The sequence below is a fragment of the Myodes glareolus genome, chromosome 27 (assembly GCF_982192425.1).
Source record: "Myodes glareolus chromosome 27, mMyoGla1.1, whole genome shotgun sequence".
NCBI lineage: Eukaryota > Metazoa > Chordata > Mammalia > Rodentia > Cricetidae > Myodes > Myodes glareolus.
This window is the reverse complement of record NC_142052.1, coordinates 22,515,628-22,530,630: the sequence shown is the minus strand read 5'-3', so window position 1 is coordinate 22,530,630 and position 15,003 is coordinate 22,515,628.

Genomic DNA, 15,003 nt, shown 5'->3' with positions numbered 1-15,003 from the left:
GATTAAGCGCAGATACTGCAGATGGTCCACACGTTCCTTCTGCCAGTACAAATGAAGAGGAACAGTTCAAAGCAGAGGAAAAGCAGCTAGAACATGCTAATTTAGATCAATCCAAAAATGTTTCAAGTAACCAGAATTCCACAACAGAATCCTGCAAAGTTTGGGGTTATTTGTAAATTTTTCTACTTTGTATAAGTTTAAGTCATAAAACTTCTATGGACTCCTGCTTAAAATAAATGCCTATTTATATTTGGGAAACCAAAAGAAAAGAAAAAGAGGCTTGCAACATAAAATTTATTTCTCAAGCTGTATCTGATAGTACATTCTTTAGTATCTCAGTAATCTGGACACAGAGACCAGAACATCAATGTGCATATTGTAGCTTGTGCTAAATAGTCTGCACACAAACACACATACACTCAGAGGAGAGAGAAAGAGAGAGAGAGAGAGAGAGAGAGAAAGAGAGAGAGAGAGAGAGAGAAAGAGAGAGAGAGAAAGAGAGAGAGAGAGAGAGAGAGAGAGAGAGAGAGAGAGAGAGAGAGAAAGCTGAATAACATACAAGAAAAGGAGCACTGGAGAGCTGTAATAATATAGTACCTCTTAAGTTCATCTAAAGTATCTGCCACGTTTGCCCGTATAATCAATTTCAAACATGTGAGCATATGCCATTAATTCCAGTCACTAGGAGAAACTGAATATTTGACAGAGGGTCACTAGCTTTACATGTGTCCTGAAATGCCCATTATGAGCTGGGTATTATTGGCTCCATCAAGATATAAATTAGAATATGTACAGCTGTACTCTGTTATCAAATCGAAGTGGTATGCAGAGGCCATGGGGGTTACCCCTCAGGGCTTGTTCAATCTGATTTCTTATAGCACCCAGGGTCACCAGACCAGCAATGGAAGCACTCACAATGGCCTGGACCCTTCTGAGTCATTATTCAAAAAAATGCCCTACACAATTGTTTACAGTTCATCAGATGCAGATGTTTTCTCAATTAGGTTTCTCTTCCCAGATAATTCTAGCTTAGGTCAAGTGGATGGACAAATAATCAGAACAAAATTCTACGCAGAATTTCTATTTTCTCTGGGTGAATTTGAGTGTACAAAATGCTTGCACGCATGTGCATGAGTGTGATTGTGTGTATGTGTGAATGCTGATGTGTATGCACTGCAAGTGTTACAGCTCCAGAGGGGAAGGTGTCATGACATGTCAGGAAGTCAGGCTAAACTTCAAGTGTTACAACTCTGGGGGGGGAGTATTCTAACATTTGGGAAGTCCAGATATACTTACAAGTGTTATAGCTATGGAGGTAAAGGTATCTTAACTTCTCAGGAAGTCAGGCTCTACCTCCAGGGTTTTTTTGTTTTGTTTTTGTTTTTGTTTGTTTGTTTTTGGATTTTCGAGACAGGGTTTCTATGTAGTTTTTGGTGCCTGTCCTGGAACTAGCTCTTGTAGACCAGCCTGGTTTTGAACTCACAGAGATCCGCCTGCCTCTGCCTCCCGAGAGCTGGGATTAAAGGCGTGTGCCACCACCGCCTGGCTTATACCTCCAGTTTTGAAGGTAATGTAACCTGGTTACATACAGTAATGAGAAAAAAAGGTATCCTGACTAGATGGGATGTCAGACTATACCTGAATCTGGGGTCTTGTATGGAATGGTCAATCACAAAATAAGGCAACCCTGCTCTTCTCTGAGAGAGAGCCATTAGAGCTGATTTCTTGTCTGCTTCTAAGGGAGATTCACAGCAGAAATATCCTTTTAATCTCAACTACTGCGAAAGTTGTTATTACTTCTGCTTCACTCTGCTAAGGAGAAACCCTGCAGAAATGGGCCAATCTGCTGTGTATAAAAAGAAGTTATTACTTTGACTATGCTACCCTATTGGAGTTTCCAAGAACAGACTCTGATGTGTGTCAGCAAAAGATCTTGACCCAAAATTCTTTCAAGATACATTACAGAAGGAGGAATCCAGGAAACTGGCTGGCTCAGCAAAAGTGGAGAAGGACAGTTCCCAACTGAACGTGAGCAGGGGCTTTTCTAGGGCTTCTTAGGAATGGAGTTTTCCAGGGAGAATTTCTATTTTTTCCTGGGTGAGTTTGAGTGTGTACAAAATCCTTGCATGCATGTGCATGAATGTGATTGTATGTATGTGTGAATGCTGATGTGTGTGCACTGCAAGTGTTACAGCTCCAGAGGGAAATGTATCCTGACTTGTCAGGAAGTCAGGGTTTACTTCAAAGTGTTACAAATCTGGCAAAGGAGTATCCTAACTTCTTGGGAAATAAGGCTATACCTACAGTTCTGAAGCTAATGTAACCTGGTTACCTAAAGTCATGAGAAAAAAAGGTATCTTGACTTGAGATGATGTCATGCTATAGCTGAATCTGGGGTCCAGTATGTGATAGTCACCCACAAAACAAGGCATCCTTGCTCTTCTCTGAGAGAGAGAGTCATTACAGCTGATTTCTTTTCTGTTTCTAAGGGAGATTCAAAACAGAAATATCCTTTTAATCTCAACTACTGCTGAAGGTATTACTTCATCTGCTTCACTCTGCTAAGGAGAAACCCCGAAGAAATGGGCCAATATGCTGTTTATGGAAAGAACATATTACTTTGGCTTTACTACCTTGTTGGAGCTCCCAAGAATAGACTCTGATCTGTGTCAACAAAACCTCTAACCCAAAAATTCTTTCAAGTTCATTACAGAAGGAGGAATCCAGGAAAGTGGCTGGCTCAGCAAAAGTAGAGAAGGACAGTTCCCTACTGAACATGAGCAGGGGCTTTTCTAGGGCTTCTTAGGAGTGGAGTTTTCCAGGAAAAAGATTTTCAGGGAGGGAATTGGTCAGGTTCCAATCCCCTTGAGCTTAGATAACCTCACATTGGTAAGACTTCATAATTGGGACTTAGTTGATTTTATAATTAGCTATTGGTTGGTTTTCCTGCAAAGGGATTGTTTAGTTTTATGTTCAGTTGGTCAGAGGCCAATTTGGTTCTGGTTCCAGGACCAAAGTGAATTCTTTGACTCTGGTTTTATGTGAGGTTGTGTCCCTTTTGTTCTGCTTTCAGGGTTAGGGTGTGTTTCTTTCTCTGAATCAGCTCTCCCCTCCCCTTCTACCTTTTCTCATGATCTGTGTGCTCCCAATTTACTCAGAGATCTTGTCTTTTTCTACATACCACAGAGATTAGATCCATAAATATCTCTATTAGGGTCCTCTTTGCTGTCTATGTTCTCTGTGATTGTGCATTGTAAGCTGGTTGTCCATTGCTTTATATCTAAAAGCCATTTAGGAGTGAGTACATATTTGTCTTTCTTGGTCTGGATTAACTCATTTTATATGATATTTTATAGATCCAGCCATTTGCCTGGAAGTTTCAAGAGGTCATTATTTTTTTTCCACTGTGTACTACTCCATTGTATAAATATACAACAATTTCTTTATCCATTCTTATGTTGAGGGGTTGTTTTTAGGTTCTGGCTAGGACAAATAATGCTGCTGTAGATATTGATGAGCACTTGTTCTTGTGTTATGATCGAGTATCCCTTGGGTAAATATAAAAGTGTGTTATTACTAGGTGTTGAAGTAGGTTGTTTCTTAATTTTTTTCTTTTTCATTCCTTTTTTTCTTTTTGATTTTCAAGACAGAGGTTCTCTGTAGCTTTGGAGCACAGAGATCCACCTGTCTTTGCCTAAAAAGTTCTAGAATTAAAGGCATGCACCACAACCACCCAGTTTGCTTCCTATTTTTCTGAGAAATCACCATATTGACATCCAAAGCAGCTGTACCAGTTTGCTCTCCCATCAGACATGGAGGAGTGTTCCCTTTATCCCACAACTTCTCCAGCTTAAATTGTCATCAGTGTTTTTGATATTGGCTATACTTACAGATGTAAGATGGAATCTCAGAGTTGTTTTTATTTGTATTTCTCTAATGACTGAAAATGTTGGGCATTTCCCTAAGGGTCTCTTAGCCATTTTCGATTCATTTGTTGAGAGTTTCCTGTTTAGGTCTGTACCCCATTTGATATTGGATTATTTTGATGACCAATTTCTTGAGTTCTTTATAAGTTTTGAAGATCAATCCTACATCCTATATGGGGTTGGTGAAGACCTTTTCCAATTCTATAGGCTGCCGTTTTCTCTTGATGACAGTGTTCTTTGCTTTACAGAAGCTTCTAAGTTTCATGAGGTACCATTTATTAATTGTATCTCTCAGTGTCTGTCTTACTAGGATTATATTTACCAAGTGGTCTCCTTTGCCAAAGCAAAGTGAACTTTCTACTTTGTATTCTATGTGGTTCAGTGTGTTTTTTTTATGTTGAGGTCTTTTATACATTTAGACTTAAGTTTTGTATGTGACAATAGATATGGATATTTTTATTCTTCTACATGTTGATATCCAGTTATGCCAGAACCATATGTTGAATACGCTTTGTTTTTTTCCATTTTATATTTTTTGCTCTTTTGTCAAAAATTAGGTGTTCAAAGGTGTGTGGATTGATATCTGGATTTTCCAATAAGATCCATTGATCCTTCTGTTTGTTTTTCTGCCAACATCAGGCTGTTTGCAGTACGCTAGCTCTGTAGTAGTTTGAAGTCAGGAATTGTGGTGACTCCAGAAGTTGTTTGTTGGACAGTACTCTTTTGAGTATCCTGTGATTTTTTTTTTTTTTGCTTTTCAATTTGAGGATGAGTATAAGATTTTTCAAGTTCTGTGAAGAATTTTGCTGGGATTTTGATGGGAATGGCACTGACTTTGGAGATTGCTTTTCGTAAGATTGCCATTTTTACTGTGTTAATTCTATCTACCAAAAAGAATGGGAGATTATCCCATATTCTGTTGTCCTCTTTAACTTCTTTCCTCTTCAACTTCTTTTTTCAAAGACTTAAACTTCTTGTCATACAGGTCTTCTACTTACTTGGTTAAAGTTACTCCAAGATTGTAGGGAGCCACCTGGAGGCACAGGTGGTCCTGCAGTTTGGAGGTATACAAGTCCATACCTGGCTTAGCCACGTGGGGCTGAGAACCCTTGCCTGCACATGCGCAGACTAGCAGAATGGCATCAACCAATCAGGACAGCATTCAAGCCTCTCCACCGTTTAAAAGCAGCTGCCTCTGGGCTCTGCCTCCTCTCTCTAAGCTTTCTCTCGTCCCTGCACTCTCTCTTCCCTTTCCCCAATTTTCCTCAATCAAGTGCTCCGAATAAAGACGTGATCAGGGAAGGAATTCTCGTTTTTCGTGGCGTTCATTCCTGCTGGTCAGGAAGCGCGCCGCACAAGATATTTTATGTTATTTAAGGATATTGTGAAAAATGATGTTTCCATGACACTCAGGTTCCTTCTGTAGTCTTTGATCCATCCTGTACCTCCTAATGCTCAGACCCTTACCAGTGCTTTAGCCAAATCTTCTTATGGTCTGATGAGCTTGGGGAACTCCAAGTACATAAGTCAAATTTTTAAGGTTCATCTGCTCATACTTCTCAGCTCCCACAGTTCCAAATCCAGAAAATCAATTGGAATTCTAAGTCATTTTCTTTAGGTAATGGAAGAGTTATACTGCTATGGCAATTCATGCTGAGTTTCAGGGACAACTTCCAAGAAGGACAGTAGACTGTGATAATTGAACATTGTTTTTGGTGTTTATCAAAATCTTGCAAATATCTTGCTAAGAAGCAAACTTTCATCTGTCTGCCATCAATGTTTCTCATACCAAAAGGGTGTCTCATGTGACTTAAATTCCAGGGAATATCCTGACTTTATCATAAATAAATAAAAAACATATTGCTCAGTATAGACTGTAGAACAGGATTCAGAGTCCTTAAGAAGGAGGCAGATGTGTGTTGGATTTCCTCTATCTTCTAGTTTCTCTGCAGCTGCACCTGTGATACTTTGGAGGAGACCAGTCTACCTTCTTCTGGACAGACATACTTTTATAGGATACTCAGCTATCTATGATTCTTGAACACTAAGTGTGTACTCTATCATACTAACAAGTTCAAATGTACTGATATTTCAAAGTGTTGTTCAAGAAAGTTAATATTTCTGATCTAAAGAAATCAAACCATATCCTCAGCTAGACAGTTACTGTGATTCACAGCAGCAGAAATCATCTGGTGTTCTCTTCTCCACATTGGCTTGGCCTAGGATTTTAAGCTGACTTCAGTGAATGTTGGATTCATCTTTGATTTCAACAAAACCGAACACAGTTTGGAGCACTAGGTATGAAGTGTGTTTCTGCCCAATAATGTGCCATTTACTTTTTTGCCTCTGTGATATAATTTACTGACATCTGGAAATAGAGAATTTCTACATAGAAAAGTTTCCAGTAGATTTCACCTAGAAGGGACATTTTATGATTAATGATTTAAGTGGGAACACACAGACCACAGTGAATTATGACACTGTTGGGCAGGCTAAGCAAGACAGCAGGAGCAAGGCACTAAGCAACATTTCTATTCTTTAGTTAGTGCTATCATTTCCTCAATGATGGATTGTGATTCAGAAATTGAAGTCAAATAAGTCCTTTCGTACTCAAGCTGCTCTGAACATTGTGGCTGAAATCACAACAATAGAAAACAAACTGGCACAAGTAGAAGTAAAATCAGAATCACATTTGATGCAATTTGGCAGCATAACAGAAATACAGAAGGAAGAAATATGAATAACTCCAATATTGAAGTTAGATTTTGTTTTCTAAGTGTACTAACTTTGATTACTAAGCTTTGGAGTAAAGAGAGCACACAGTACTCAAAGGATCTCAACTGAATCAAGCTGTCTCCTTAATGATCATGTAGTTAAGAGCTGCAATATTGGGGAACATAAGAAGTTTCTCCTTGCCTATTCACTTTTCAACAGTTACCTACTTTTCTTTTAGTTTTCCCTATATTTTCTTTCTTTCTTCCTCATTCTTTCATTTCTTTCTTTTTTTATGTATGCATGAAACTTTTCAAATATAAAAAAAACCTAAAGATAAATCTACAATAAATAGCTCTGTTGGTTCATTTACAGTAACTATGACTAAAATACCTATGAGAACAACTCAAGCATAGAAAGAGACCAGTGGATCATTAGGTCCAGTATGATCATGTCAATGCAAAATACAACCCACCATGAAAAAGAAAGAGATGGTTCATTCTAGAGAAAAATATGATCAATTTCCTAGGTACAGGTTTACCACATCCTCTGTTGCAGAAATATAAGTTTTTTGAAGTTTTGTAGAAACAGAATAAAGGACATACATTAAGATACTTTTTAAATACTTTGGTGAAACTGTTGTTATGAGTAATGTGTATTAGAGAACACTTTGGAGAACTCTGTTATAGGCCATTTGATTAGTTAAAATAAGGGTTTGTAAACTAGTACATTCCAAAGATTTCTATTTACAATTAAAGGATGTTAAGAAGACATAATGGTGTGTAAAGAATGTCATGGTTGTTTAAGAATTTCTCAATTGGTATATATATTTGAATACTTAGTTCTCCCAGGGATTGGCACTGAATGAAAGGCAATAGGTGTGATATTATTAAAGTGGGTGTGGCCTTGTTAGAGGAAGTATGTCACTAGTGGTTGGCTTTGAGTTTTAAGTGCCCAAGCCAGGCCCAAGGTCTCTATTTTCCTTCTGGCTGCAGATCTGGACATAGAAATTTCAACTTCTTCTGTAGCACCCTGGCTACCTGTGTGCTTCCATTCTTCCCACCATGACAATAATAGACTAAATCTCTGAAACTATAAAAAAGTCACAATTAAATGTTCTTTTAAAAAATTTTATAAAAGAGTTCCCATGGATCTTGTGTCTCTACACAAAATAGAACACAAAGACAAATGGCTATTAAAGGCTCTAAACAATCAAATAATCAAATGTCAAGATAATCAACTGTAAAGTAGAATTATGATCTGATCCTATATAATTCACACTGCTCCACAGGCATTGAAGTACTAATAAATTAATTAGTCTTGTAGAAAGCCCAGTACAGGTCTAAATTTCTTCTGGGTACAACTGTTCACAGTTGCTTAGTCCTGTGCCCTTGGGCAAAAATCACAGTGGGGGGAATCAGGTTGTTGAGAAACTTTTTATGACAAGGCAACCAGAAAGCCGAAGGAATACAGAAAAGTCCAGGGAAATATATAACTTTCAAGTCACATCTCCAGTGATCTATTCTTCCACCTAGACTAAAATGATCCCACAATCGCCAAATGGTGTCACCATCTGGGAAACTAGTCATTAAGCACATAAACTATGAGGAAATTTCATGTTCAAAATGTAACAATGGCAATACACTCCTAAACACCACATATAGACTTCATAATTGATAGGTATTTAATGTTTGTCTTCTCATATATCAATCTGTTTATCTAATATCTAACCATCTGTTCACATTGTTAAAGACCTGTGTGCAAGAATTGGGTACTTGATCTTGTATTCCCAGTACCCACATAAAATATCAAGTTGTGAATGGTTATGCTTGTGATCCCAGCTAAGGTAAGATATAGAAAAGAAGATACCTGGGATTTGTTGATTAACTAGTGTAGGAGAATCAGAGAACTCCAGTGTTAGATCCTGTCTCAAAACAGGATATAGATAAATATATATAGAGAGACAGAGGCAGAGAGACAGAGACAGAGAGATAGGCATAGAGAAAGAGACAGATTGAGGAAGCCCATTCATAACAACTTCTGGACTTCACATACACATGTTATACAGCACTTAGGGGCCCAGACTCTAGGTTATATGGAATTGTATCAAATACTAAACCAAAACCAAACAGTGAGGACAAAAAACCTGGAATTGAGTGGGGCTGAGAAGACAGTCGAACTTGTCTTGTGAGCTAAGGAACTCAATTTGAGGCCCAGAATCCATGCTGAAGAGAAAAAGAAAAAATAATGGCCACAAGGACTTTTAACACAGTCCTTTGACTTGGAGAACAATGGGTATCTAGGGCTTGTTTGGCAGCTAGCCTAGTCTACTTGTAAAGTTATAAAGCAGTCACAGACCCTATCTCAAAAAAAAAATAACAAATAAGTTTGGAAAAAACAGAGAAATAACACCAGAGTTTCTCCTCTGTTCCACATACACATACACAATCACACAATACATACATCTTCACAAATATGTATACACACTCATGCACATACACACATAGATATACACTGGCACATACAAATATACACATACAAATCACTATTAACTTTGCTTGTGAAGCTTTCCAAATGTTTATTTATGCTAGTTTATATTTGTAATATGAACATTCCCAGGTATTGGGTAGGTTTTACATAAAAATGAAGTCATAGTTTTATGAGTAGCCAGGTTTTGAATATTTGGTAAGCCAAATCCCATTTCCAAGTAATTCTCTTGTATATTCTAGAGATTTGTCACTCAAATTGGTTTAATAAAACATTAACTAGCCAGAAGCTGGGCATGAGGCAGAGAAAGCATGACATGAATGTGCCATGCTGATAAATGTTCTACCAGTGGAAGATACTAAATGGGTAATATGGGTTAACTTAAAATGTAAGAGCAAGTTAGTAATAACTATGATCTTTTGGGTAAGCATTTTCAATTCTTAAAAATCTTTAAAGCCTCTGTGTGGTAACTGAGCTGGCAGTTAGGAAAAAAATGTCTGTTCACAAATGGCATTCCAATGTGTAGCCAAATTTTCACATAAAATCTGAAATAAATTGGAAAAAATTCTAAAGACCCAAGAAAAACATAGTCAAATGCAGCATCTTTGTAACGGCCTTTTCTTTGATGGGCTATGTTTGCTAGCAGTGACCAGAGGCTTGCCTCCTTCAATCAATGGCTTCATGACTCAGCATTAGCAACAAATCTAGCAGCTCTCTTAAGAGATCCCAAGTTTACTGTTTGTGTGTCTTCTTTCTCTATCTGATCTGAGGGCGCAGGTCAGGCACTTGCTGGCCACTCTCCCAGTACTTCTGTAAATCTAAGAATGTGTGGAGCCCTGATTTCATTCTCTAGGACAGACACCCACAGGTGTCAAGGTGTCATTTGTTTGTGGCTCCAGCCCACTTCCGGTCTGTTATTCTACATGGCTGCCTCTTTAGTAGTTTCTGGGCAGCATTACTGGGAATTACCTCCAACTCCTTCCCAGAAATGTCCTTTCTTAGTCTGTACACTGATCTACTTTGCTAACATGCAGTAGACCCTATAGAAATTTGCCACAAATTTCTTGACCCAAATATGATTGCTGACTGGTACTTTGGAATACTATTTTCCTATTTTCAATTCTGTGTCAAATTTATTGATAGTTCAGAATGATGCAATAGCATGATGGTTGATTGTGGTCTATAAACAAAATTTAGAATAAGAGAAATTTGTGATCTGTTAAGCATACAAAAGTGATGTTATTTTTACTGTAGCCACTAGGTGGTGCCACCAATAAAAGAAAACAATGTGGTTGTTCTTGCTGGCCTTTGAGGTACATGAATGAACAAGTGCGTATATCCAAGAATGTGTGCACATGAAAGAAATGATTTCACTAGTCCTCACAATGTAACATAAAATGAACTTGTACATATAAAGACATTTGTTAAGTTGAAACACTCTGGAAAGCAATGAATTGAGGAAAGACAGCAAGAACTTGCAAAGACTTGCAAATCATCTGGTAGTCTGAAATGACTGCATAAGAAAACTTCAAGTGGAATACTGCAAAAGATTTTAATGTAGGTGGAAATGCAATCTTCTGAAGCATGTTTGTTTATGAAACATGTGGAATGTTATATCTTTGCACAATTCAGCAATGTGAAAGTTAAATCATACAGAAAACAATCAAGCCATTTTCTTGTGTTCTTTTACTAGTTTGAGCTGTTAGAGTTCAAACTAGAGGTCCCTGTTCATTTAATTCCAAAAGAATGCTTTTGCTTCTCTTTAAGGAGAAATAACATCTGAGTAACTATTTAAATAATATGAAAACGTAAGTAATGTCATAATGTTGTGCTATGTTAATTATATTAATTATATATTAAGAGATATATTAAAATATTAATTGCTTAAGCAGTATGCAAAGCAAAAATGAAAGTGTTATTGTCAAAAATGATTTATTCCAGCAAAAGAAAACACTCAATTGTCTAAGACTATCACATTTTTGTCAAACTACCATGTAGTGTCATTATTTAAATACAAACAAAACAAGGCTGTCTATTTCTTTTCTTTAATTTTACTTTTTGTGTAGTATGACTCATTGCAAAAAGTTCTCAGACTAACCAAATAAAGCTATTCTTCTGCATTTTTATGCCATAATAGCACATTTTGCTCTCTTCTTCATAACAATCCTTGCTTTAAAAAGCTTGATGTTTTTGTTCTCCACATATCAACTAAATGAACATTAGAAAAACCCTTTAAAAGCAATTACCTCAGCTAGATTCATTTTTGTCCTTCATTTTTCATTGCTACCTTAGTTAGATTAATTATATCTGCTCCTCATTTTTTATTGCTGAAGCTCTCACTTTCACATGATTTATGAGCACAATAATGATTAAAAACAGATGGGAGATAAAGGTGAGTTGACATACCCTAAGCTGTAATTACATTTTATTTTACAATGGACACAGTACTGACTGTGACAGTCCTTTATGAGTTCATGAGCTTTTGACCATTGTTATTGTCCTCATTCATTTTTAAGCACAGTGGCCTCATGAGACACAAAACTTTTTCTCTATAAGTGAGCATTTAGGTTGATTTTATACTTAGAACACCATGAATATACCTGCCATAAGCATAAGAATCCAATACTTCTTAATTATAATTTTAATAATATGGAAAATTTACTGAGGAGATTGCTGGGAACTATAGTAATTTATGTCATTTTATTAGTACTACTCTGTATATTATGAAGATACATAAACACATGGATATAAAGAGAATGTCTGAGCACTTTACACTTTACTATGCATCAATTACATCAAAATACACACACTAAATATGTGTAATTTTACATCAACTATAACAATGCAACATGTTGTTATTTAATGAGATGATATCTGTGGGAAATCCCAACCTATTGCTACCAGAGTTTATTTACCATAATACTACGCAATCTCATGTCACATTCAGAGTTGTTGTTAAATTCTGGACCATACATTATTTTCACTGTTTGTTTTCTCATTTAAATCATACTGAGTGTTGAATCTTTCAGGTAAAAATAACAATGTATTCTTTGTCACTATTCTATACTATACTGCAGTTTTCTTTCTATGTCTCTGTACATTATTTTCCAAATGCATACTCAAGAATGTTTAGAGTTCTGGGTCAACCCATAAATGAACAGAACCACAGTCTATCATATGGTCCATCAAACTTCCAGAAGATCTGACAGCTCAGCCAACCTGCTCCTCCTATTCAGAAGGCAATGTACCTCCACTTCTCATGGCATGACTTATGGTCTCCCTCCCAATGTTGCCCTGTGGAATCACCCAGCTGGGCCTCATGCTAATAGCAGTCCCCTACTAGATGACCAAAGATCAAAGATTAGACTGCACAGGCTTTCCCACATATGGCTTTCCACTCTAGAGGAAGACAAGACTCTCATCAAGGAAATTTGTATTTTAGTAGGAAGTCTCTCAGTGTACTTCCTGTTCCTCCTCCAAGATACTGTGTCCCTTGTGTGCATATTTCATTACACACTCGATGTCCAGAGCAGACAAGCCTCTGCATTACAACTCATAAATTTTGCTGCCAAAGAAAGATCACATTTCAACAGTAATTGCTTTTAGAGCAAAAAGAGTCCATGAATTAGAAAACAATGAAGAGTCTATGGAAAGGCTTAGAAGAAGAATAAAGAAGATGGAAATTAAGCAATTGTTATCCCCAAAAACTATTTTAAAAGGTTGAAATAGATTTTATGGCCTTATGCTCCAGAGCCAAAAGTTTAATAATGGAGTACACCAAGTTTCAGTCATTTTCTCTCAGAATATTCATCTCTTTTTGGATAATGTTGTTTAATCACACAACGGAATACTGTACAAACATGAGAACAATGTACAACTGTTGAGAATAAGAATCTCATGAACACTGACAAGTGAAAGCTAAAAAATGTAGTTTTAATTTTATTCTCATATTTCCAAGCTAGATGAAAGAAGATTTTTGCTTAGAATAGGATGGTGGTTGTGGATGGGACAGCAGTGAGTGGAAGGGAGTCTCCAGTTTCTGGCTTATGAATTCGTGAATGTTCTGTGAGGAATCTGACTGCCTGTATAGATATAACACTTCAGCAGAGGTTAAACAAGAAAATCTACAAAATTAGGTCTACATACTTAACTGACACTAAAGCAATATTTCTGTATCTTCTCTTAGAGACTCTTGTACTGATTCATCCACACAGTGAGGCTGGAGGAACACCATCACCTGCAGTGTATACAGATCCCACAAGTTTGGTTAGAAGACCAGTCTCTACACTGTGAGGATGAGCTAGTCTGTTTTCTACCAGGCACCCTATTTACCTGGGCACCTTACTGAGGAATTAACAAACCTAAATGTCTCAATAACTAACAACCCAGGCTGCAGGACTCACCTGTTCCACCCTTGGAAGTGAGTATGTATGTTATGTTTTGGTCTTGAGAAAGTTTGTATCCTCTCTCTGACATTCAATCAGCATGCATAATTGATTCTACTCAGTCATAGCCTTCTCTTACTGATGAGAGTCAGTCTGTAAAGTGCTCAGAGGCAATGAAGAGGTGTATTAGTCAACTCCAGCAGGCTTGAGGCTCTCTGTATAGGTTAAGCCACCAGAGGATGGGAAGGGACTGGCAACTCCTCAACTTCTCTCCATCATTACTATATACACTAAATGCTTCCCCAAGTAAACTCTAGACCCAAATAATTGCATGTCAGCATTGGGTCCTACTACAGTGCAGATTTGTCCCCAAGCCAACTATCTCCACTTCAAGTTGTGTCATTCTCACAAATAGCCCACGTGATCTTCATTTCTAAAGATTTATTTTATTTAGATGTGTCTGCATGTTTGTGCATGTGTGCAGGTACCAGCAGAACCCAGAAGAGAGTGTTGGAAGTCCCTGCAGCTGGAATTACAAGCAGTTGTGGGCCACCTGATGTGTATGTAGGGAACCAAAGTCCAGTTCTCTGAAAGAGTAGCAAATATTCTTAACCTCTGAGCCATATCTCCAGCCACTGATGTTCATTCTGAAACTCAACCTTGGAGGCTACCCTGTGTGGCAAGCCTGGGAGTCTCTGCACTGCTCCTCTGAACTAGTCTCACCACTGAGCCCAAAATAAGGGACTCTTACTGGACTTTGTAATGAAAAGTCATGCCTTTCTCATGAGGTACTACAACTCCTGACAAAATTAAGCATCTAGGATCCAAGTTTTCCGGGAAAAAAGTTTCATTTGTTGATAAAACAGTAGAAAATGCCACCTTCCCATTCTTGTCCTCAGGAATAATCCTGAGTCATTTAACTTCAGCAAGGATCAGAGATGGTGTTGAGGCTTAACAGATAAGAACAACACAAAAAGAAAAAGGCGGCTGCCAGAACTGTTTCCTATAGAGTGGCCTCATGGGAATCTCCTATGTCTATGTCAGTAGGTATAATGACTAGATCCCGTCTCAGACCCAGTCCAGTTCTCTATGATTCCTCATCAAAGGGCCTAGGATCTCCACATTTCTCTTCTTGTTGCTTGGGATAGCCATCAATTACTCCACCCTTTGAGGAATTCTTCCCTCCTAAAAACAGCTCATGGAATGGAATGGAGTGGAATGGAATGGAAAGGACAGAAAGAGACTAAAAATTGATGCATTACCTATTAACTAAAATCATGAATAGTGACAAAACTTTCCCAACCTGCTAAACTATCAAAATACTTAGTAGCATCTTTCCTAGGAATAAAATGAGCCTAAATTTCTTTTTTTTTTATATATACAGTATATTTTATTTTATTTTATTTTATTTTTTTTTTTTAGTAAATTTTATTAAATTATAAAAGTTTCCATTTCCACCCCCCCTCCCAACACCCTCCCACTCCCCCTACTCC